Source organism: Leptinotarsa decemlineata, unplaced genomic scaffold (genome assembly GCF_025532065.1).
Source record: "Leptinotarsa decemlineata unplaced genomic scaffold, Ldec_3_MD MMD2_tig00003348_RagTag_RagTag, whole genome shotgun sequence".
In the NCBI taxonomy this organism is placed as follows: Eukaryota; Metazoa; Arthropoda; class Insecta; order Coleoptera; family Chrysomelidae; genus Leptinotarsa; species Leptinotarsa decemlineata.
Window position 1 is genome coordinate 226975 of NW_027412588.1, and position 27086 is coordinate 254060.

The 27086-nt window shown below is 35.0% G+C and overlaps 1 long non-coding RNA gene and 1 pseudogene across 1 annotated transcript; one reads left to right on the forward strand and one right to left on the reverse strand.

Annotated features, from left to right (window-relative positions):
* Window positions 1–1713: 1713 nt before the first annotated feature.
* LOC141483390 (uncharacterized) lies at window positions 1714–9613 on the reverse strand (annotated as a pseudogene).
* A 5624-nt stretch (window positions 9614–15237) lies between these two features.
* Window positions 15238–26550, forward strand: LOC141483416 (uncharacterized). The gene is made up of 3 exons (XR_012466071.1): window positions 15238–15324; window positions 15426–15560; window positions 16439–26550. It is a non-coding gene; the product is annotated as an uncharacterized lncRNA (long non-coding RNA).
* The last annotated feature ends 536 nt before the right edge of the window (window positions 26551–27086 follow it).

Here is a 27086-nt window from a genome sequence, read left to right on the forward strand (position 1 = left end):
CAAAATAGGTGTATTATATTCACTATCGATACTCATGTCAGAATCGGAAAATGGTAGTTTTTTATTATTAATTACATTTTATTGTTCACTAGGTCACTAAAGAATATCCTATTTGTATCAAGAATCAATTTTTTCAAATTATGTTTAAATTAATTTTCATTTCTTATCAATTTCAATTGTGGAGGTAAGTTGTTATATAATTTGGGGCCTAGATACAACACACTTCTCTGTCCAATATTTTTGTCACATTTTGGGATCTTTACCATTTCGCTTTTACCACGAGTGGCGTGATTATGTTCTATAGGTTTGAGCTCAATTAATGATCGGTGAATACTGAGAATTATTCTTTGGCAGTATAACTGTCTTATGTCGAGTATTTTGCTCATTGAAAAAAGTTCATCACAGGAAAAGGTGATTTTTTTATTATGGATGGTTCTCAAAACCCATCTTTGTTAAACAATAACTTTTTCTAGGTGACAGTCAAGAATATCTCCCCAACCCAGGATACCATAAGATGAGTGAGACTGAATTAATGCAAAATAAACTGTTTTTAAGTGACGAATATCCAGAAATTTCGCTAAATACCTGAGTCTACCAATCAGTCCTCTAATTTTTTTGTCATAGAATTGGCATGAAGGTCCCACCGTGAATGTATGTCCATAATGATGCCAAGATACTTAACGTACTCGGTTTCTACTATTTGAGTATTTTCATCAATTTTTAGATTTCCTAGTTGAGGCAAATCATATTTGTATGAAGTGAATGTCATATAGTAAGTTTTATCAATGTTTAGTGTGAGTTTATTGTATTGAAGCCATTTAATAATTGTCCTAAAATCTGTCTCTGCTTTATGTTGTATATCTTCCCAGTTATCTGCAGTATAAATAATTGCTGTATCATCAGCAAAACTGAGAACTGTGCCTTTCGATTTCAGAAGTAGTAGGCTATTCAGGTATAACGTGAACAATAACGGACCTAACACCTTGCCTTGTGGTACGCCAAAGATGACGGTTTTGATTTCACTTGTGCAGTTATTCACACTCACCCGTTGTTGTCGATCCGTTAAGTAACTCTTAGGCCTGTTTCACATCTGCCCTGCTGTCGTTTAACCGACACCGTGTACAATCGGGACGAAGAATGTAAGACAGTCTTCCTATTTGCCCGACAAATGTCGTGGTTAAACGACACCCAACAGTCGTGCTATTGGCGAGAAAAGCCAACAGCCCCCACTGGAAAAGGACGACCGCTACTGTCGGGTCAAGGAACCGACCAAGGAAGACGGGGAAAAGCCATTGACGGAATTCACATCTAGCCGGCACGTGTCGTTTAATTCCAAGTTTCTTTTTCACACACTTGTCTTGTGTGCTCGACCGTTTTCTCTTTTGTTGTTATTGTTTCAAAAAGTGATTAACATGGATGTTGATCTTTAACATTTGATCACACTAGCTCAATATCGTCCTATTTTATGGGACAAAACCCAAGACTCGTACAAAGATAGAATCCAAACAAGAATTGCTTCGGTCGAAATTTTCAAGGCATTAAAAGCAGGATTTGAAGAGTTGAGCCAACATAAAAAAATCAATATGGTAAGTAAAATTTAATATTTATTAACTTACTACAGAACATTAAAAACACATTATTTGTTTCATTAAATGAGTTTAGTAAAACCTGATGTAAAATTATTGCCTCGAAATTCAAAAAAAACAAACTGAAAACTAATAAACACACTATATTTTTATGTTACATTAAATCTTGGAAAGCTGCCAATTTAATGAGCCAATTGGCGTTGAAAAATAGTCCATCATAATGTTTCTTACGTTATTCGCAGAAAGTCCCCCACGCACGCATTCACTTTCTTTGTTATACTTTGAAATCCAGTTATTGACATAATATCATCTGTATTGTAACCATCTCTTTCAAGAATGAAATTGTGTAAAACTACATGAGACTTGACAGTTTCAATGGCAAGTTTATTGCTCTATGGAAAATCCTCCATTTATGGCTCATTATATCAAATGAACATTTTACATATCTTCGAGCTCTCGATAGACGATAGTTAAGAATTCTTTTTGCAACTGTCAACTGATGTACCGCAAACGATCGGAGAAGCTGTTTATGCAGCAACAAAAAAAAATGGTACTTTCGGATTGTTTGTACCAGGAAGATAATTTTCTTCAGGAAGTTCAAGCTCATTGTTCAGCAGTGATTTCTACAAAGAATATTCTTGAAATATGGTTGAATCAGTATCGTTTCCGTAACTGCCAACATCAACGTAGATAAATCGGTATTGTGAAACTATCACAGCCATCAACACTATAGACGAAAATCCTTTGTAGTTGTAATACATTGAATTGCATGGATGGACGATGCGAATATGTTTTCTATCTACAGCTTCTATTCAGTGAGGGAAATTAGCCCTTTTTTAAAATTGCCAGCAATTTCTTCCCAGCGCTCTGAAGTGAACGCAGGACAACATTCGTGACGTAGGTCCAAATTGCTTGACATACAACTTTGACAATTCTGCTGATAGTGGAAATGCCGAGTCTGAATCTGTAACTATAACGTACAACCGCTTGCCAGATATCTGAAAAAAAAAATTCAAATCAATACCAATCAAATAAATCATATACATTATAACAAACAACAACAATAACAACAAACAAACAACATTAAGACACGCCCGAGGAAGCCATTGCATGGCGAAACATGTGTTGCGTTTTTGTAAAACTGTCTGGTGAAAATCACACAATAAATGTTTTTAGAATACGTTACAAACAATTGAATTGATGATTTAAAATGGTATAGTAATATTATTGTAAGAAAAATGTGGTTAGTTGTTTTGATTTATTGTTCTTGTAGGGTCCTTAAATAATGAAACTTTTAAGAATTTCCAAAAGTTTTAAACATTATTTTTCGTCTTGGTGTCATTTTTTTTTAATAGGTAAAGCTGTCATGAGGATGGATGCGATGATGAGGATGGAATGCGATGATGACAAAACGAGGAGTTTCCAGAGCGTTAGTTGTTTTGATGGCCCATATGTCTGAAGAAGTCCCACTTAATGATGGTAGTTCATAGAGGTCCCACATACGATAAGCCAACTTGATTTTGGCATTCAGACCGCTTTTGTTTATTCTACTCAAAAGTTTGAGCTTGTGTTTATCATCTGGTACAATGTGTCTTATTTTCCATTCGATTTTATTTATTTCCAAATCAGCATCTACCTCACCTATATATGAGTTTTTGAATGATCGAGCGATAATCAAAATCAATTCCTGTTTAGCATTCAAGATACTTTTGTTGTAATCTTCAGCAAAACCCATCAAATATTTCAGTGGTAGTTTTCCACTAAAAACATGACTGTTTGTATCCAAGATATCTTGTTTCAATCGTGAAAGTCCCCAGCCAGATGTCAATAATGTGTTAGCATGTGCTTGTCCAAATGATATCATGGTTTTCATTGTAGATGTTATCCCAGGTTTTCTAACAACAGCTACTTGTTCACCACCCATTTCGTAACGAATTTCATCAAAGAGAGATGCAATTGCATTATTCGAGAGATAGCATGTTTTTGCTACATCTTTCGGGGTGAATTTACCTTCTATGTAAATGAAGCTCTCGGCAATATCTAGTATAACATCTTGATTATTGATTGCAATTCTAATTTCATCCGAATTCCTGAATAGCGGTGATCCGTAGGGCTTATATGTGTTCTCATGTAAACTTATGAGAGAATGATCGAGCACTGGTTCATCGAATATATTCAACTTTTCACTGTTTGTTTCGAGCACCATTGTTATTTTCTCACTTTCAATCCAATCGATTTCAAAAATTTAGGATCACTCACAGACAGAGCGTTATGTGCTAACTGTTTTGCATACACTTGTGGAATGAGCTTCTTTTTATGCACACTTTTCTTTTTATGCACACTTTTCTTTTTGATAGTGCAGCTCATTTTGGTTTGGGATTGTTCAATACGATTTTGTCTATTGTAAATGAAACCCATAACAATAGTTATTCGATTTTCTTCAATTCCAAAATAATGAAAATCTCTTCTTCACTTCCAAAATCGATAAGGTTATTTTTTTCATCCAAAATACGCACTGTAATGTTGTGAATCAATTGACGACCTTCTGGACTGACAGGCATATATATATAATACTGTGTGGTTCTTTAGTAAGATTGTATCCATGTTCGACATCAATATCGAATGAGAAAAGAATGTGGGATTCTTCACCATTTATATATTAACCAGATATTATATTGCAATCTAAGCGGATAAGTCTCACAGTTGTGATGTTTATTGGTAATGAGGATTCATGTATCTGATCTGGTGGAAATATGTCATGAGCGAATCCCATCATTTCTGCTATAGAATTTGTATGTGTCAGATCAATTTCATATTTGGATCGCATTTCACATTTGAATGTATTATTATTGGCGTGTAGATAGAAAATATCATCTGCAACGATATCAATTGGTTTTTTATCATGAAATAATCTGAACATGATGTGTTTCTGTATGACGGCATTGATCTCTTCTATTTCGTAAGCACCACATGGAATTTCAATTGTAAACTTTTGGAGTATCGATGACTTGTCATTACTGATTCTGAAACTCACTAAATTATTAGCTTCAGTTATATTATTGATTGTATTGCATCCATAGAATCCCAAAAGTCCTAATCCATAACGGCTCTTCCTATCCAATTCAATTGGTGGAAAAAATCTGCACTCAAGACACTTGTCCCGACAGCTTGTAGCTCGAAATTTCGTGGCATGATTGATGAATATTTTGAAACACATTTCAATTTATTGTTGTACACAGCAACAGCACATTTGAGACAATTTACACTTTTTGGAAGGTGTTGTATTGTAATAAGTATCATTTTTATTGATACCGATATTCACATCCTCTATATTACAAATACAACACATAGATTTTCGAGGTATAGGACCATCATTAACATCTGAATCTAAATTTTCATCGGGGTGGTGTTCATAACAATATCTATGTTTCATTATATCGATGTCATCTTGTACAACACATGCAAGTATCACTTCCTTGGGCATATTTGCAAGCATCACTTTATCCATTTTTTTCAAGGTACCATATTTTGAAAACATTCTAAGTGAAAACCCTATTCCCTTGATAGCCTCCCGATCCAGTTTTGGTGTTGTATTCATTTTATATTTATAAAATTATTCAGAGAGAAACTGTAAGCACAAGTGACCACAGAGAACTGTATTAAATTTCTGTTGACGATCATAGTTATATTTGATTTTTACATCCGAACATTTTCGAAAGAATCGAGTCAATTCCAATGGTGGGGGTAGATCTCCAAAACTATCGAAATATGTGACTTCTTTTTCGCATTTTTTATATGCCACCCAATGTGTTCCTGGTCCACTCATTCCATCTAAATTAACAATAGTTGTCTCGTTTTGTCTTGGACCTGAAGAGGGTAATCTGTCACGCATAAAAACACCACGAAAATGTAGAATTTTCATTTTTTGTGCATGATAACTGAGATCGATATCGGTGAGAGGCCTCTGAGGTAGGGGTTCAATTAGTTTTTTGTTTTGTTTGTGGCTTTGTATGGTTTTAAATATAGTCCTAAACCTTTACGGTATGGTTTGAGGTATATTCCACTTCCGCGTTTACCCAATGCTACAGCCTCCATGGTTTTATTATGGCGATTGGCTTCCATTAAAGCCGCTCTGCTGGCTTTTGCCGAATTCACGGCCTTGGTAATACCAGCAGCGGCTCCCGCCAAACTCCCTAGTGCGGATAGTCCAGCAAAAATTGGTATCAATGGCAAAAGTCCACCAATCTTGGGAACAGGAATTATGCGTGGTGTGCGGATTTTTTTCTTTCCACCGGCAGCTTTGAGGTATTTACGTGCCGCTTGCAATGCCACAGTGATAGCTTTTTTGCTATTATTCGTCACAAATTGATTCCCACCAGCTTTCTTCAATACATTTCGCACTTTATGGATTATCCCAGCATTAAATGCAACTTTTCTGATTTTATTTTTCTTCGTTTGTTTCCTCTTACATTTTTTCTTATTGATACTACAACCCATACCCATATGTCTTTTAGTTTTCATAATGTTGGTGACAAGTAATGCAGCTGCTCTTTCCCCAATACTCGCGTCCTTCGATTTAACCCTATCCCAAGCGCTGTATTCAAGTTCTTTGTCGGCTAAATGTCTTGCTGCAAGATCGGATGGATGCTTAGAATATTGAATATCGTGTTTTTTGCATTCAATATCTAATTTATTGATTCCAGGATCGTTACGAGCTCAACGTTGTTTAAATTTTGTACCCGGTCCACAGTATTGATAACCTCCGGGTAGATGTAATTCGAAAGGAAGTTTGTTTATTAAATCATTAACAAAACCACAACCTCTTTTAATTTTACGATCACTTTCAATACGTCTGTACGTTTGATGGTACACATTGAAATGAATAAGCTAATAACATTTATATAGTCTCCAACCACGGCACGATGCGCATTGTAAAACAGAAAGAAAAGTTTGCTGTAGATAATCTAGATGAGAAATTTGGGTGTGGATTGAATGGACAAAGGGTATTCAGACATGATCCACTACTTCCATCATCAGTTCGAGGACTCATTATAGGACCTTCAAATTGTGGAAAGACGAATGCAATGATATCACTTTTAACACATCCACAAGGACTGAGATTTAGAAATGTGTATCTCTATTCGAAATCACTCAATCAACCAAAATATCAGTACTTGCGAAGTGTTTTGGAACCTATAAAAGGATTAGGTTTTTATACATTCAGCAATAATGCAGAAATAGTGGAACCCTCCGACGCTAAACCTAATTCTGTTTTCATTTTTGATGATTTGATATGTGAAAAGCAGGATATTATATTTCTGTATGGGACGTCATAAGGATGTTGATGGTTTTTATCTAGCACAGACATATTCACGGGTACCCAGACAATTAGTGCGTGACAATACCAATTTCATTATAATGTTCAAACAAGATGAGACGAATTTACACCACATTTATTCAGATCACGTTTCACCCGATGTAACATTCAAACAATTCCAATTGATGTGTGTTAAATTCTGGGAGGACAAATATGGATTTCTAGTTATTGATAAGGCCAAAAAAATTGATGAAGGTAGATATCGCAAAGGATTCGATAGTTTTATATATCCATGATCTTATTATTCAAACTTATTCGATCACTGAATATTGTAGAGGTCACTTCATCAGTGAATTGAGCTATAATTCAAAAAGAGCATCATGAATACGAAAAATGATTCTGAAAATAAAAATAGTGAATGAATTTGAAACGTCAACTAGTAGAGACAACAGAAGCTGTCAGGCAGAAATTCAACTCTATCAAGAATGATAATATTGAAAATCGTACATCACTTGAGAAATTGTATGAGCCCATAATGAAACCATTGAATGTTTTATCATCAAACGCTACTTCGAAATCATCAATGTTATCGTCAACCCATGGAAATGTTCAATCTACTTCAAATTATCCCATGAGTACTCCAGTAGGAAGAAAACAATCTTTTGGTAGTGTATCATCTGTGAATAGTGACACGAGCACACTTCAAGACGATATGAAAACAACTCTATTCGAAACACCATCATCGTCCCACATCGATTCCTCGGAACATGACTCCTCACCTAATATGAATGAAAGTCGTGAAGATGTTTTGGCGAAACATTTGAATAATGTAAAATCTAGAAATCCAGCATATGATGGAACATTTGGTGTACGTATGGATCCTATTACACAAAAGCTGAAAATGGGAAGTCTAGTGGTACATTTCAAAGATGGAAACATTTCATTTTGGGATGCTAATAAAGTGAAAAAAAATAAATGCGCAGGTTCTCCAGACTTGTATGATATGATCTTTTTGAAGAATCCGCAAGATGTTGATAATGAAGAAACTCGTCAAGTATATTCCAAAAGATTGAAAATAACGATTGCTCCATATAAACAATATCATCTGAAGAATGGTTTTAAAAACACAAATTCTAAAAAATTTCGTGAAGTTATCAAACCTCTATCAGACTCACGACAATATTCAATAAGAAGTAGAATTGGTGGAGCACTCAAACGAAAGAAAATGGAGAAAACATATAATTCTAAACCTGTGAATTATGTGTACTGGAATTCACCGAAAGAGTTAGTTGCTCGTCTACGACTATTGGTAGCCTCAAAATCAGCTGGGCATACTGGACATGACAATGAAATAATTTCAATAATTGAAGAATTACGTGAAGAAGGTATAATATATTGATATATCCTCAAGTAATGATCACTATCATATCATCATTCAATGCAGTAACATTATCAACTTTTCCCTTTAATCATTTTGAAATAGAATGACTAATGAAATAAGTGATGTCAAACGACAAGTTTTTAATGAATTACATAGACCTGCAAGACGTAATTTCCATAGGAGAATAACCACCATCAGAGGTTTTGCAGATCTATGGCAAATAGATCTAGCTGAACTACAACCTTATGCAAATAGTAATAAAGGATACCGATATATACTTGTAGTGATTGATTGTTACTCAAAATATTTGTGGACTGTAGCAGTTAAAGATTAAACAGGTAGTACAATAACTAATGCAATGAAATATGTACTAAAGGAAGCCAAATTTTCCCCCAAACATATACAAAGCGATCAAGGGAAAGAATTTTTTAATAGAAGCTTCTCATCTCTCATGCGAGAATATAATATCAATCATTATTCAACATTTAGCACAAAGAAGGCGGCCCTAGCAGAAAGAGTGATTCGTACACTAAAGGCATGGCTCTACAAGGAATTTTCGATGAGAGGTCACCACAAATGGCTTGATATTCTTCCAATTATAACTAGTAGATATAATAATAAAGTTCATCGTACAATAGGTATGGCACCCATCAATGTTCATTCAACAACAAAATTGAAATTCAAAGGTATCAATGGAATTGGAGGAAAACAAAGTAAAGCCAAATTCCAATTGAATGATATTGTACGTATAAGCAAGTACAAAAATATTTTTGAAAAATCTTACACTGCAAACTTTACCACGGAGCTCTTCAAGATTGTTAAAATTAATAAAACCACCCCAACGACTTATAATCTTGAAGATATGAATGAACAACCGATCAGAGGATGTTTTTACGAAGAAGAGTTATTACGAACCGAGAATCCTGACGTATATCTGATTGAGAAGGTGTTGAAGAGAAGAAACAATAAAGTATTTGTAAAGTGGTAAGGCCTTCCTAGCGAACAAAATTCTTGGATTGATGAATCAAATATGGTTTAAATGTATATACTATTGTATATATTAATGAAGTAATGTTGAAGTTCATTATTGTTTTCATTTCAATTATAAGTATGTGAATTGAAAAATATTGCAGCGGTAAACGTTGCCCCAGCCATTCGCAACGTTCTGTGTATACCAAACCAAATTAATTGTATACTCCATTCCCGCTTATATTTTTCAACTCACGATATTGAAAACACATTATCATTCCCAAAACTAATCGCCGTCACTTTGAAATGCACTCTCCAACTCTTTTCGACAATTACCTCTCACTGATAATGCCGTCTCATAAAGTTGAGTCGACTCCTCAAGCTCAGCCTGAGCTTGCATTCTCGAACGTTGATTTAATTGATTATTTTTAACAATTTTTGAACGGAGTTCATCTGCATCCGTACACATTTTAGCCAATTCAACCTTCGCTAATGCAATCTTAGCATCTAATGCTTGAAGAGTTTCCTTATTAGCATTCATAGCCCGCTCACTCTTTTCAAGTTCAGCAATAGCCATCTGCGCCTTTACAAGGCGGCATTTTGCTTTCTTTTTCATTTCTCCAAACCGATGTAGAGGACTGAAAGAAGATAGCGATTCAGCTTTCAAATCACCCTTCATTTCTTTAAGTGAACCTTTTGGCTTCCTCTTCGATCTGTTACTTTTCGTTGTGGTTTTTTTCTCTCGCACAACACTTTTCGATTGTTTTTCTTCTCTGAAGTCAGTGACAATCGATGAAGATGCATTAGTAACCTTCCTCTTGATTGTTCTAGAATTCTTATCAACACCAAGAGCAAAGTTTACCGAATACTATAAGTTGGTTCACTCCAAGGAATTCGTTTGTCGGTACGGCTCAGGATTGCATTTTTTGCGATTTCCATAAATCATATCGCCGACAAACGATGTCCGGAAGCCGCCGGCCGCATGACAGTTATACGAGGGCAGTTCCTATTCGCGATATCTACAGGGGACGTTCCGAAGTTGAAACTTCGCTTGCTCGGTTGTATCAGACAATAAACAAAGATACGAAAGTAGTTGTTTGTCGATCAACTTCTAGAAACATGATAGATAAACTCATGAATAAATGATCTAAGAAACAGATCAGAGTGATTTACTGATGAAATGATAAACACGTTCAGGAAAACATGTTTTATTAACAAAAATAATACAATTATATAATGTTATATGTTTATAAATGATTTAAAATATTCAATTTTACATTGCATGATTTATGTTTCCTAACAATCTTCATGTCCTGGTTCATGAATTTTAAAGTAAAGTATATCCGAACTCTTGTATATAAAGATATATAATAATCGAAGGGGAATTTTTGACATGGATGTGAGAAAAGAATTTTCGAATATTTTGTTTTCAAATACTGTCCAATTCCCTTCTCACTGCCGATTTTATCAAAATTTTCAATGAATATGTTTTCCATCTCTATTACATGGTCAACAATATCTCTTGATGGTACGGTTAATCCACCAAACGATGATTTGTCGGTACTGTAAGCCTTTAGCTTACAGAAAATTACATCTTGATCAAGAAGGTTTTCTGAGGATTTGCTAAAATGTATGCAAATGTCACACGAATGTTGCATGAGACATTTTTTCATGAGGTATCCTGTGACATAGACAAGAGCGTTTCCTTCCAGAAACTTGAAAACATCATCCAGAGTAATTCCGGTTTCGTCCAGTGCTCTTTTCGATGTTGAAGCTACTGTTTTCTCAAGTGATACAATTTTTTTTCGTAATGCCACTTTTCTTGGAGTTCCCGAAGAGAGTTTAGCAGATGTTTGGCTGCATTCATCGAAAAGAAAGATGTACGTACTTTCAATAATTGTTTTCTTGTCATCGTTTTTGTTTCCGAAGCATATAAAAATAGATCAGGTAAGTATATAATATAACGAAAAGATATTTCACCTCGTGATCCTAATTGATCCGTTTGAACCTGAGCATCAATGTAAATAAAATCCTTGCTAGTACCGGCAATGTCATCATCATCTGGAAGGTTTAAACAACAAAATTGATATTGTAAATTTCATATGTTAAAAAGTGGAATAAGATTTTTTCATCATTTGAATCTATAAACTTCACTGAACCAACCTTTCTGAGAACCATCTTGAGGCAGACGCAATGAAGGAACAGCATAGCTATGAATACGAGAATTCACAATATCATCGGCTCTAAAATGTAAGCTGCAAATTTTAATTCTATTGTGACTCTGCTCTGGGGTAAGATTAGCATATCTATGATTCCCAATGAAGCCTAATACATTTTTCCAACGTTGACACCTAAAAAAAAATTCAAGTATATCAATCGATAAACTGAACATTTTGAAAAAAGATTGAAATGAGTTTGGATTGGCAAATGCCGGCGGTATATTTCGATATGAATAATTTTATACAACAAAACCATAAAAGGTATAGATAGGTAAAATAAAAATTAATGGTGAATATATTGAATGCATACCTTTCACTGTACTTTGGGCAGCGGAAAAACGAAATACCTGGGCTCCCCACCGTACTCAGACAACCATCCACTGAGCAATACGTCGACATTTTCACAAAATAAATATTTCGAACTCCGAACGAACACAACACAATCACAATACCAAAGTTTACCGATTCTGTAGTCTTTGACAATACCAAACAATACGGACAACCTTTATATCTCGTGTGCGACGAGAACTGGTAACTTCAAGCGACACACTGTACTACCTCGGCTGGTAATTACCCGCTGTCGCTAGCGGGCGGCGAGATTTCTCAGATGTCGAAAAATGAGCGAGTGACACGTCTTATAGTATTCTGTAGTCTTTGCCAAGAGGAAGGGTAGATGAAGAGTGTTTGAGTGGTGATGATTGCGAAACGATTGGATTTTCAATAACAATTTGCTCATTTGGTTCCGGCACATTTGCAAAGTTAACAAAGTCGTTGATATCAAAATCATTTATCGAATCTTGACTCGATAAATGTAATACTGGAATATTTTCAAAATCAGTGTGATCGATATCAACAAGTGGTGAACCATCTTCAGCAATCAACAACGGCATAGAGCTCATGGTAATGATTATTTAGGTCTGAGGAATGATATGTGATAGTAATAGAATGTGAATAGGAAAGGTGATGATGTTACTGATACTTCACCTTTTATAGAAGAAAATGAACTAACGTATGCACTCTTCTATCAACTAGTCCACTCTTTCATTGACTAGCACATGCGCTCTTGCATGCACTCTTCCATCAGCTAGCCCACTCTTTCATTGACTAGCACATGCGCTCTTTCACTAAACTGTTCACGCATGTGACGATCTTTGTCATTCAAGAGGAACACTTTGTTGCATGCATTTCAAAATGTGAGAAAGTAACACAAATAGGTTCAAAATAATATATTTATTAATAGCAGAAGACAATGACAATAATAAAACAAAAAAATTAAAAGTGTTGATGTGTCTCTGTCGTTGTAGAATGTTCTTTGATTCTTCTCCTCAATATTTGTTGATCATGTGTCAGACAGCAACATTGAAGGAAATGAATTCTCCTATTGGGGTAGAGTTGACCAACCTTCTCACACAGATCCCAAGTACTTCTACATGAAGTGCATACATGATTCCAACAATTCGTTGTGTATGTATCACAACGCAAACAACGTAGCAGCGGGGCTGGAATAGCAGCACATGTAGCACAAATATTTCTACAAATACCCATATTATTGGATATTATAGGTTCGGAACACTTCAGGCACTGTAACTGTTGCTGACGATATTCTATTTTTGGCCGCTTCGGTGGATGAGATGGAGGCGACAGCTGAATCCGCGACATACAATCATTGCACATACCAGTGCAAGGATTAATTGTTTCCTTAGGTCTACTTATTTGGCAAAAGTAGCACACAATAGCCCCCACTATCATCATTGGGTAGACACATACTTTTGGTTTTTCATTCCACTCTTTTGGAAACGGCATTTTTAATAATTCGTTTAGAAATAATAAGAGATGACTTATAGAAACTCTGACTGCTCTCTCTTACAACGACATTCTCTGTTTATACAAATTGACATCATGTGAAAGTATAGTGGGGAAACTTATCCTTCTCTCCCACTCAAAACGAGTCAAGTGGTAGGTGGGAGTCGTAACAATTCCACTTCCTATTCAATCATATAAGTCGATTTACCATTTTGAAGTTCATTCATTCACTCTACAACTGTTAGCAAACAAGTGTGAGCAAACAACAAGATGAATTCTAGAAAAATAGCTGCTGCATTAAATAACATATCTGCTATTCATGAAAATAATTGGATAGACGAGTCAGATGATGAGGATGTCAACATTCCACTAGAGGAAGTGATAGTTGAAGAAGAGGATATTGGAGTCGATGAAGATGTGATAGATGAAGTTGAAAATGAGGCCAATGAAGATGATGACGTTGTGGAGTTTGAGGGGGTTGTGGATGGAGAAGAAGACGATGAAGGGATTGTAGCTGATTCTACTGAAGGTGATGGTGCTTTGAGGATCGGTATGCGAATGCTCAATGTCAGTGAGACATTAGAAGATCCATTGGACTTATATTGTGCAATGGATGCATACGTGTTGATCAGCACAATTGATGGTGGTAACAAGAAACTATGTTGGTGCTGCTTTCGTTTTTATTCACACAGAAATAACAATGGAGGGTGGTATCATCATGTCAATACCCACAACACCGTCTCTATTATGGAAATGGGGCAGAATTGGTGTGATGCTTGCGAGAGGCCCCTAACAAACTTCACCTGAGTGTCGACATGCATTATATGTAACAATGTCAAACCTGTGGCACAATAACCGTAGACCTACTGGTCAAAAAAAAAAACAACAGCCCTTTTCAGGGCTACATAATTCACACAAACAGTAGTAGTAGAATTCACAGATTATGTGACAAATGAATACTTTGACTAAAAAAGTCGAAGTTAGGATTTTGTTAATCATTGAATATCTGTGCATATGATGAGTACTTCTTTGACTGAAAAGTCAAAGTTGGGAATTTGATAGTCATTGAATATCTATGCATATGATGAGTACTACTTTAAATGAAAGTTGAAGTTGGCATTTTGTCAATCATTGAATGCATATAATGATGAGTACTACAGAGTGGGATGATGGTGCTTTTACATACATTTTGTTTGTTTGAGACTATAATGTTAACATAATATTAACAATGGTATGAACCTGTTTCTGTTTGAAAGTATAATGATAGCTCTGAAAAGAGCTGTTTTTTTTGTTTCAGTCTTCAATTGTAACCCTGAAAAGGGCTGTTTTTTTTATTGATCCATGCACTAATATGGACTAACGCTCCTCATCATCAGAAACAATAATGATGGTGTCGTCATCTGAATCAGATGATATACTAATGATATCGTCCTCATAATCATCTGAATCAGATGATATACTAATCACATCGTCCGCCTAATCATCTAGATCAACAGCCATCTCAAACTCTACATCTACTTCCTCCTGCATACCTTGTTCTACTCGTTCTGGGAAATCATCAGGAAGATCATAGATTCGCTGCAGAAATTGAGCGAAGGTTGTACTGAAATGATCGGACGTTGAATCTATTTCATGTACCTGGACGGGTCCTGTACTAGGCATTGTGGAAGAATGATGTAGAACTGGTATTGGTACTATATTTATATTGGAAAAAATAAAACGGAGGGGGTAAAGTATAAATGTAGAACAATTCAGTGTTTGATATTCGGAAACATCAAGAATGACGATCTTCATGAAACTCTGAGCGATTATTATGAGAAATTCTGAGTGATTATTATGAAAAAAAAAGTAATGAGGGCGAGGGAGGAAGACACTGCCCCAGCCTCGTAGTGCCTCGTGTACACCAACCAAAAAGTGTGTACTTGTAAGTTTGTCAAATTTACGAGTGAAAGTTATCATGCAATTCTATTTTTCTCATGCAGTTTCACTTCACATCTGTTGCTAGCGGTATCTGGCCGTTTTAAAGGAGAAAAGACGTTCCTGTGGATGGTACGAAAAGTTTTTTTTATTTCATATCCAGTTTTTATTCGATCTGTTTTTTTGAGCAATTCTAGAACTTTCGTCACTCAAGCGATGTTTCACGATTCCAGAGGATTTTACCAGTCCAGAGAGCTAATTTGGGAAAAATATTGGCGAGTTATTTTCCACAGAAAACCTTTGTTTTGTCAGAAGAACATTCATCTAATTAAAATTGATTTACCAGCAGCGAAAACCCTTTTCTGAAGGTAGGTATGACTTTATTAATTAGTTGTTATTTTCCTTTATTTCATTTGAAAATTTGTATACATTCAATTCGTGATATTTTTCATAAGTTTTATTGATCTGAACAATGCTATATATTTGGAGCTTCGAAATTAAATCAATTATGTTTTCAACACTATCTTTTTCAAAACCTATGGTGGACTTCATTTTCTTTTTGAACTCAGGATAGACTAGTACAGTCGATTAAATAATTGTTTCGTAAAACCGGCCTATTTGGAAATATATTTTTTTAAATTATTCTATTGCTTCTGAGTCTAACTGATGTCAGCAAGCACACTTTTATATATACGGGGTTGTAACTAGTTTGTAGGAGAAAATATAGATAATAAGAATCTTTACAAAAAAATTGTCAAAGGAAATAACTATTTCGTACTAGAATTATTTGAAATTGAAATAATTCCATAGCAGAGAGATATTTATTTTTTTTTTAATTTTACTTTATACAGGGAGTATCAATTTTGCGATCATGACTTTTAGTGATGTGATTTACTTTTTTTTCTATTTTGAGGGAGACTGATTTCTCTACAGTTAGTTGTCGGGAAATGAATTATAATAAATTAGGGGTGGAAAATTGCAATTTTTTTTATTTTATTTTTGATATCGATGAATAATTTTGCATTCAGTTTTCATTTGCCAAATGTTTGAGATATACCGGGAGATAATAAAAATAAAGGTTTTAGTTTGAGTCAGATAGTAAACCATTAATGCAATAGCCACCAGGTTACAGAGTGAAAAATTAGAATAAATAAGCGCGCACAATCAGAAGTTTGACTATAAGATAATATTCATTAATTCATGTTTTTATTTAACGAAATATAACCGATTTCTATTCTTTCTGAAGGGTTTGATGGTTGGGTTTTGAAACTCGTCAACTAATCAGAAAATCCTGACCTTGTCTGCCTAGCCTAATTTGGTTTTACTGACCAAGCATAGAAATTTCGACGTGACTGGCAAGTTTGGTATTTTGGAATCCCACAGGCACCAAAGGACCTGTCAAGTTGGAACGCAAGTACCTAGTGATAAGCGTGAAATTTCTCTAATTGTATTATTAATTTATTATTGTATGCGATACGTCTCATTGTTTTTTTTTTATTTTTTTTATATTCTATGGAAAGCGGAGATTTCCTCGTCAATAGGATTTTCAACTTTACTTCATACTCCTATACATGCGCCTGCGCTTAAGCTTAAGCTACGGTCGGGAGATAAAAGCAGTCAATAACAGAAGACGGTTGATCTCTGCTAACTATTATATTCGAGATTTTGCTTTTGGATGTGAGAATATGAACTTTTATTTTCAATCTCATATTACCAGGTGTATGTTGTTTATTAGTATTACTACAATAGATATTGCTCTATCCTTGTTGTCAATTACTCGTCTGATCCATCCCATTGTTTCATGATTTGGGTGTGATGAACTTCTAAGAACTTTTTTTGGACAATTAAAAAATCATGTGGCGCCCATTATAAAAGTTTGATTGAACCACTCCCTTCTCCACTGGTTAAAGGTTAGCGGCAATTGTCCAAATAATTAGTAATTGATCTACGAGGTAACGAGTTGTTTCTTTTTATTTTTTTTTATTGTTTATGATTTGGAACAAATATATTTGAGGAGAATTTTGAGCGCTACAAATAAGGGAGTCGGTATCAGTGTAGAGTAAGGACGCATCTTCTCCAAACTGTTATTTGATACATCCATAGAAAAAATCATACATAACTGTTTTGGATAATTCCAGAATGGAAAATTTCAAATACAGTGGTTTATCATAATGAACTTTCACTCTAGCCAATTGAATAGCAACAAAATTTTCAGTAAAAATGGAGCATTTTTTAAAATTTGGTCGCGATATGAGACAACCAGCACCTATAGTTCTTTTTATATTTTCCCAATGTGTAATGAGTCTAACATCAATTCTATTGTCTACGTTTTCCATTGTTTTCTCATTAGACTGCATTATTCTGCATTATTCATTAGTTTGTCGAAATCTTTTTCAGATTTGTTATTAGACTGATTACGCAAATTGAATGATTGGAACGAGAAAATAAAAAGAATTTATTTTACAAACTAGAGACGACTGTCTCTCACGAGAGCTACAAACAGAATGATAATTAATATAATGTTAACTGGATGCTAACTGCATGTCGAGATAAGGGATTCCTGGAATATCTCTTACTCAGCTGAATCTCCGTGTGAATGGCCGTGTCGTGGGAACTATGACCACGTAACTCCTCCCTCCTTAGGCCGAAAAAATAATGGAATTATTTTGGCGGCTTGGAACCATATCTCCGTCATTGGTATTTTCTTCTTTTTGGGGTGTTTTGAAGCAACAACATCCCAGTATACGGGTTTTAATCCAATTTTTCTTAAATCTGCCAATATCAGGACAATTATTGTGATAGTAACTCCTGCAAAAACGCCAAAAATGGTAGTGTTATTTTCGGAGTTGTTAAATTTGTGGATTGGTTTCAATCGGTCCACTATATTGTTGATTTCGTAGAGTTCTTCAAAATTTAGTCTTGTTTCTCACTTCAATTTGACAATTTTTCGAGATCTTAACTAGGGTGGGCGCTTTTATTTCCAAATATTGATCGGTTTTACACTTGGAAAATATTCTTTCGCTCTGTATCGGAATTACCAGAATTTCTTCTCGAGTGATTTGTTCGATAATCGACTCTGCCACATTGATTGGAAGAGGCTGACAATTATCGGCGACTTTGCCTTCGATCAGGTGAGATGTGCATTGGTCTTCGGAAAAGTAATCTTCTGGACATTAATACGTTTTCTCTAATACTGGGCATGGACTGTCTTCGAACTGGATATTGTGGTTTGCTCGTGCCAAATATGGGTATTTTGTGTGATTTTGGATGATAGGATAAAGGTGGAAAAATGTAAGAACTTCGTTTCCGACAATAGGAACGTGTATTGCGAAAATTATTCTTCTGTCATTCGAAAAAGTTACTTGTGCACCGAAAAATTGATAATATGTCAACATACTTTCAAATTTCGGGATTTTTGAATCAGAGTAGATGTTGCTTAAATAATTTATTATTTCTTTCAGTTCAGAACTAGGTATTATTGAATTATGTAAGGTATTTAACTTCGCAAATGTGATAGCATCTTCTAGATTATCGATAAAAGTAATCATATTTTGGCAGTCAAGGGTTATTTGTGAAACAATTCCTTGAAAACTAATGTAATTCGTCAGGTCGTCAATGGTTTTTTGAACTGCAACTTCGAAATTTGCATAGTTTTATTATAGTGATTGATTAATTTTTTGGACAGAGAGATTTGCATGTTTACCTCATTAATCATATTTTCTTGGTTACGTTCTAATATAGCGATACTTTGGTCGTATCGTTTACCATCATCAGCATCAAGAGTACCGAATAATCAATTTTCGATTTTTCCAATAACATTTATCATACCTCTTTTAATACGGATATGGGGTTGGAGGTTTTCTAATTTCTTTTTTGTCATTTCAATAAGATACTCGGTTCTGACTAGCAGGCTGTATGCTAATCCATGATAGGAAATTGGGTTATTAATTGTTCCCTTATCAAAATTATTCTTGATTATTTGGAAGTAGTCGTCTAGTTTGTTTGTTTTATTATAGACCTAAGTTCTATGTAATATAAAAATGTATGTTTGCTGTATATAATTCTTGCATTTCCCAGCTGTAGGGGAAGGATGGGGTTAGTTATAGGGGTTATTTGAATATCGTCACTTTGGACTCGGAGCACGTGAAGTAGAAGGTATAGCGATATCAATCTTCATGTTCTTTTACTTCCTGTAACAAAAGTTTTTTTGAAATTTTTGGTTTTCTGGCTATTGTTTTGTGGTAGGTGACTTTATTTGTTTTGAGTTTTATATCGGTCTCTTCAATAATTTCAGTTTTCTTGAATTTCGGTCGATCTTTATTTCGTGCCTTTGTTCTAATATACGCAACTTGTTGATTTGTAAACTTTGGGGGTTCATTTCGTTGGGTATTTCTGTTTTCAATGACTTTTTCTTTAGTAATTTGGTTGGAATTTTGAATAGATTGATACAATTTTTTAACATTTTCTTTGTGTTTTTGAACGTAATCGGAAACAATTATACGATCATTTAAATCAAATGGGTCTGTGTTATTAATAAGACCTTTAATTACTTTGAAAGCAAGGACAGCTCTTTTCATCAGCTGTTCAGCTGTGAACGATTTTCCTTCTTCCTTTAGGCATCGATAATGTTCAATCAGTGTTGAATGAAATCTTTCAACTGGTGAATTAGAATTACTGTTTTTTGAAGTTGTGTAATGCAGCTCAATGTTATAAATTTTACAAAAATTTTCTAGATCTTAATTTTTGAATTCGATGCCTAAATCAGCGGTTATTTTGAGTGGTAAACCGTGATGGGTTATAAAATTGAGTAGATTTTCGACTACTAAAACTCCGGTTAAGGATTTTAATGGATATGCCTGACCATATCGTGAAAATGTGTCGATAATTGTTGAAAAAGTTTCGTTTGAAATTTTGAATGTATCTATGTGAACATGCTCAAATGGCTTAGAAGTTGTAGGTGTTAGGTTGAATTTAATTATAGGAGGATTCCGATCGTATTTGTTTTTCTGACATGTTTCGCAATTATTAATATAATTTTGTATGTCATCTGCCATTTTTGACCAATAAAATCATGAACTGAGGGATGTCCTCATTTCATTTATACCTCTATGGCATGTTTTCTTAATGTGATAGCATTTAAGTTTCTCTTTCTGTTCTTTCAATGTTTCTACATCCTCTAAGAATGTTGGACAATGAACAATTTTGAATGAAGAATTCTTGAGTAAATTTTGGATTGTTGTATTGAACATTTGTGAGACTGTTGGGTTTTTAAAATGGAAGGCAAATGTTTGTTTTGGATCGATATATTCTTTAATGAGTTTAACAATATTCTCGCTCAGATTTTTAGAGGGTATGGTAATATAAGATCGCAAATTCTCGAATACCTTTTCTATTCTACATTTGAGTTTTTCTATGTCACCAATAGCTACAATTATTTGATTTTTATATGTATTAACTGGTCTTTCTGAAATGGGAATTTGAAAAACAGGGTCTTCGAGAGAAGTGTGAGCGGTTTGTGAATCCGGTTTTTTCGATTTCATTTAATTTTGGGGGAACAATTTGAATATCAGATAATATGTTAATTTGTTTTTTCGGTTCTTGCGGTTCCAGGACTTCATTGAGAACGTCGTTGTCTAAGACTGGAATATTATCGTTATTCAAATAGATGTCGATAAGTTCGTTTATGTCTCCAGGATTATTTTGAACTGAAAGTGTTTCGATAGCATTTGTTTCATCCTTTTTCATGTTGTCTAGACGTATCAAATCAGCGATATTAATTTCGGTTGCCAATTTAGGTGAGTCCGTCCCTGTATATTCGAAAGTTTCGTAAGAATACATTTCGAATATAGAGGATTGAAAGCTCTCTACAGGAAGTGGTTGTATCAATTTCACTGATATTATTCTATCGGTGGGGTTTTGTACTTCCATAAGGGCGTAACCATTTTTTGAAGTTGTCAATATTTGCGGGATGAAAAGATCATTGAGTGTTCCCTCAAGGGTAAGAATTTCACCTTCAGGAACTGTGACAGGCAGATATTTAAGAACTCTTTCTTGTGGGTTGACAGAGAAAGAAAAACTCGTATCTGTATACTGTCTGAACTTGAAAGGAATTTCAACATGATTTCCTATCAGTCTCTTATTCACAAGGTCTATATTCAGGTGCATATTTATCAAGTCTGTTAATCCTAAAAGCCGTTTTGATAATAGTATTTGAATGATAAATTTTGTTTGGGGATAATTTTTCAATAATAGATGGTTTAATAATGGATCTTGAACTTCCAGTATCGATTAGTAGTTTAATAATTTTATTTTTGTGACCAACTTCGACATAAGGTAATGCATTGTTACAAAATGCATTGATTTCGGCTAAGTATGATCTTCGAATTGAGTTGTTAAATGAAAATTTCCAGTTTCATCACAATCTACGTCGCTTAAGTATTCATTCTGAAAATTTGGTTCGTTTTCTAAATAAACAGCATTTTCTGAAGAGTATGCTTCTTCACTAAGGTTGGGATTATCATAAAATTGTTGATCAGTGTCATTATATTGGGGAAATTCATCGTATTCGTTAGAAAATAATTCCTCAGATATAAAATTGGGTTTTTGACTTGCGGTAAACATTTTTTGAGGGTTTCGGTAATTATTAGGGTTCCTAAAAGTGTTGTTTTGTTGAGAAAAAGGTCTTTGAGACATTTTTGTTGGGTTTCTTGATGTAGTGGACATGGGTTCCGGTTTCGGTAATTGATTAGGTGGAATATTTTTTGGTTTAAAAACATTCTGAGAAGGTCCGAAAACTTCTCGGTTTGTAGGGTATCTTTGTGGTGGTATTTGTCTGGGTTGGATATTAATAGGTTGGCTTGGCCAATTAGGTCTACTTGAGAATTGTGGATTGAAAAAATGTTGTTAATTTTTTGAAAAATAATTTGGGTTAGAGAAATTTTCGTTTTGAAAATTTTGTCTTTGAGGTTGTATGAGTCTAGGGCCATTTTGGTTGACGTTTGGCAACCGAAAGTATTGAACTTTGGTTTATAATCGTTTAACGAACCATACATTTTTTTTAAATTTTCGAACTCGTTTACGTATGCCATGGCGTCTTCCAGTGAGGCTGGCTTTTTAAGATGCAATGAAAGTACTGAGGGCTACTTTATCGTAGTGAGTTGTTTGGTAAAGTTTTTCTTCTGGAGTTAGGTCTGGGTTGTTACTGACTCTTTGAACTACATTACTTTTGGTTAATTGAATTCTACTACCGAAAGTCATTAGGTCTTCTCCTCTATGGGGTCGACTTCTAGTTAATTCTTGAACTGAATAGTCCAAATCTCTCCTATCCGAAAAACATTTTTTCAGAGCAAATTTTAAGGCGTCCCAAGTATTAAGTTCGGTTCTGTTACCAACCATATACTCGGCTTTACCTGTCAATTTTTCTTGAATACATTCAAGAACGTGTTCATTAAATGAAGCATCATTAAACACATTGTACGCGTTAACTATAGCATCGCATCTACTGATAAATTTGTTCAATGTATTGCTATCACCATCAAAAGTTTTTAAATTGTTTATTCTAGATTTGAAAAGGTTCCAATTTATTTGAGTTGGTTGGGGCGGAACTGATGGAACCATTGTGGGTTGAAAAGTGTTATCAAAATTTTCAGTATTATTTGCTGAACTTTCTTGAAATGATAAACTATTCAATCGTAATAAAATATCTTCAATTTCATTCATAAATAAATAATTGTTTTTCTCAATAAATAGTTTCTTAAAATTACTCGTCTCGAATAAACAACAGTTTGTTCGCAATGAACGATACTATATATCTTCGCCGAAGTCCTTATACAGAGGGTTCGTGAAGGCAAGAAGGAAATATTTGGCACTTACCTGTAAGTTCCAGTTCCTTCTCCGTTGATTCCTTGCAGCTTCCCTGGGGCTCTGTCGTCTCCTTGTCCGCTCGTTCTGGGTGGTCCTCGAAGGATTTTTGTTGAATTTGTGCTGAAGGGGTTGAAACTCCACGACGCAAAAAGTTCGTTTTCACGCTGCACAAATCCTACCGACTGCGCCAATTAAATGATTGGAACGAGAAAATAACTTTTTAAAAAGAATTTATTTTACAAACTAGAGACGACTGTCTCTCACGAGAGCTACAAACAGAATGATAATTAATATAATGTTAACTGGATGCTAACTGCATGTCGAGATAAGGGATTCCTGGAATATCTCTTACTCAGCTGAATCTCCGTGTGAATGGCCGTGTCGTGGGAACTATGACCACGTAACTCGCATTTCAGTATTCAAATCTATATAGGGCTTCATCCAACATGATTGCTTGAACCTCAATACTCTATGTGTGTTCATCACTATCAAGCCATGATTGACAGCTTGCTGTAAGTTTCTATAGTGAACAATATATTTTCTTTTATCGTTTAAATTTGGAATTAATTTGGGAACTTTCGATTTTGCATATGGAGGTATCAAACGTTCAACTGAAAATGGAAAATCTGAATGTTTATCGTGAAGTTCTTGGGGATAATGTATATCCACTTCCAATACAGCTTCCAATACAATGATTGTGACATGCTGTGACCATATAGATTTGTTGCATCCAAATATGAAATGAATGAAGATGGTTCATTTGGATTATAATTCGGTAAAAATTTATTGTTTGCTTTATGTTTCCTTTCACTAAATTGACTGATTCCACCACGAATACCTTTTTGAAAGAAGTGAACCATATCAATGTCAGTTAGTAATTCCAATTCAATATTAGTATATTTCAACATGGCATCCCACGATAATCCGGGTGCAGTGAAGTATTGTGCCGGATCCAATTTATATTTATCAACAGATATATTTCTAAAGTTTTCAAAAATATCACATAATAGTAACACATCTGACTTTAAATATAAATCGAAGTATTTACCCTAATCCTGACATTCGAACAAATTCCAAACAAGTTGAGCTCTCCCATAATCATTATCTGATATATGTTCACAATTGAGTTTATCATAAAATTGATTTTTGGTTGGAAGTCTTGAATGATTCAGTTTGTCGATGTCATCAACAAAACTATAGGGAAATACACCTTTCTTTCTCATCAAATTGAAATTTTCAATTTGTGGGAAAAGTTTGCGCATCTCGATACACTGATCAGATGTTAAATTAGCTCCTAATTTCTCCAAAGAACGAGGCATGAATCTGAAACTATCAATGAATCTCATTTTCAAATAATTCTTCTTCACCCTGCCATCTTTATCCGTATAGGAGTGTGTAAAGAGATGTTTTGTGAAAGATATATATTTCTCATTAGTTTGTGGGATGATATCCACTTTATTTTTGTTTTTATACAATTCCTTTATGAATAAGTGACAATCCTATCCACTCAGATTGTGAAAAATTATAGGAATGAAATTTGGTAATTTAAAATTCAAATTACATGATGAATGAGCAGCAGGGGACCTTTTTTTTCCTGTGAGATGACAATGATCCCTCACTGTAACTTCACCATCATTGAATTGTTTAGAACAAATGCCACAATTTGTGGCAGAAGCAAACTGTTCCTCTTCCTCAGAAGTTTGTGCATCCATAGGAATAGGAAACCTGAGATGATTTTCATAAATATTTTTCAAATCATCTTCGATTTTGCTAACGAATTTCTGGGCTGCATCCACACCCCTATACGAAACAAATTTTGATAAATCATCATTGTATGAACATTTAATCAAATAAGCAAATGAATAAGGCTCATGTTTGAATGTCTTGATCGAGTACGAGTATTCAGGGTTTGGTTTGGTGGTTTGAATCGGCTTAGGTACTGATTCAAAATCGACATACACTACAAATGGTACCTTCATTTTTTTCTCAAATTTTTCAAAAGTTAGTATATTTTCAGGCACCATTTTCCCATATTTATTGACTTTGAAATTGGTAGAGGGTGTTGTAGTACTCAAGTGAGTACAATCATTTATCTTATGACGTAATAGTAATTGTTTATTAGAAAAATATAATAAACAGCCATCACAAAAATATTTCTTATGTTCATGAGCCGATAATTGGCTTGAAACTAATCTTGAAAGATCTTTGATCCAACAATAATGACTATTACCGAAATCATCAGTGATAAGTAACAAATTGACATGTCTCCTAAGTCTTCTCTGAGAGTAATGTAGTGGTCCAATTATTTCATACATTATTTTACCCTTCTCGAATTTACTTTCTAAACCGTACACATTAACTGAAATATCATTTTTGTCTTCAAATTTCACAATATCCTTCAAATTTACCGGAAAATTCATACCTGTTACATCTATGACTGTATTGAAATGTTGATATGATGAAACTTCTGACGTTCTATCGATTGCAGGATGTAGTGCTGAAGTGATAGTCCATGCAAAACAATGCTGATCTTCATTACGGACTAATGTCCGTGGGTAATACCACGGCCTTTCTACGCTCGATACATTCAGACAGCTTCACATATGAACATCCACTGAGCGGGCTGTATTTATTGATGTTCACCTCCAGAAACATGACCTTAAATATAATTAAAAAAAACTGATCCATCCAATTAAAACTTGGTAGGAATGCTTACTTGAATCACGTTCCTGGAATTCTGTAGTTTGAGCGATAATCCCATTTCGAAAACCATCAAATAAGGAATTCAAATCAGTAGATTGGTCAACTGCTCTATTCTGAGAGTTAAATGATTTGGTTTCCTTCAGGTCTTGTGTTTGCAGAATATAACTCCCAAATACTTCCATATTCACTTTGATGATTTTGTGAACCCTGATGGCTGATTCCAATAATTCTATAACTTTCTGCCTGATTTCATTAAAGAATAACATGTAATCCGTGTAAACAATGGAACTCTGCTCCCTGTATGTAGCAATCCGACGCTTGAAGGCGCTCTTTATAATTTGAACACCATCACTCAATTGTACACATGCATTATTCTTATGTTGCAGACTTCTATTGTGAGAATTCACTTGAGTCAATGGAATCATCACATTACAACAATTACATGTGTACATAGGTGTTGCAGCGTCATCTAATCTCACTCGTTTCACTGATGGACCTCCTTGACAACTCTGGAGCTGATGACGACGAAGGTTGCCACTACGAGTAAAAGATTTACCACATTCACAAGAATATATTTTCTATGTTATGTTCTCACTAACTCACTCGATGGAAACTGACATAACCAACACCCGCCCGCTTCTTAAATACCATAATCCACATCGCCTGCGCGTCACCGTCGAGAGTGAGGGTAGAGCCATGCGTTACGTCATAGCCATCGTCACATCGAGGGAGGTAAGGGCGCATCGATGAATACGCATTACTCAGCCAAACGCCATGGAGTGCACATCTAGCTCTCCTACCGTTGAACGGTTGCTGCTAGGGATAGAGCGATGCGTTAGGTCACAGCCTTCTTTACTTCGAGAGAGGTGAGGCAGACCGATGAATACGCATTACTCAGCCAGACGTCGTGGAGTGAACATCTTGCTCTCTTATCGTTGAACGGTTGCTGCTGCTGTGACGTCACATCACTATTAACTTGGTGGCCTCTCACCGATGGAGCATTCATTACTTGGAGGATCTTCGAAGTATGCAGACGTATGTTTGTATGTAGACAAGCACATGATGAAACCCTGTACCGTGCATTCTCTCTCTCTCTCTCTCACACACACACACCTATACGTGACTAGGTGGTGAAGCGAGGACCGTGGAATTATCTATAAGGTTCCGAGGACATAGTGAAGGAGTCGTCTTAGACCAATGGCGTTTACATTACTGATGATGAAATTTCATAAGCATTCCCAAAAGCCTCTCAGATTCTCTGAAATTGCGAATGGAAAAAATTGTGTGTTCCGAGGACTCCGTAACCACCATGGGTTGTGAGGACTCTT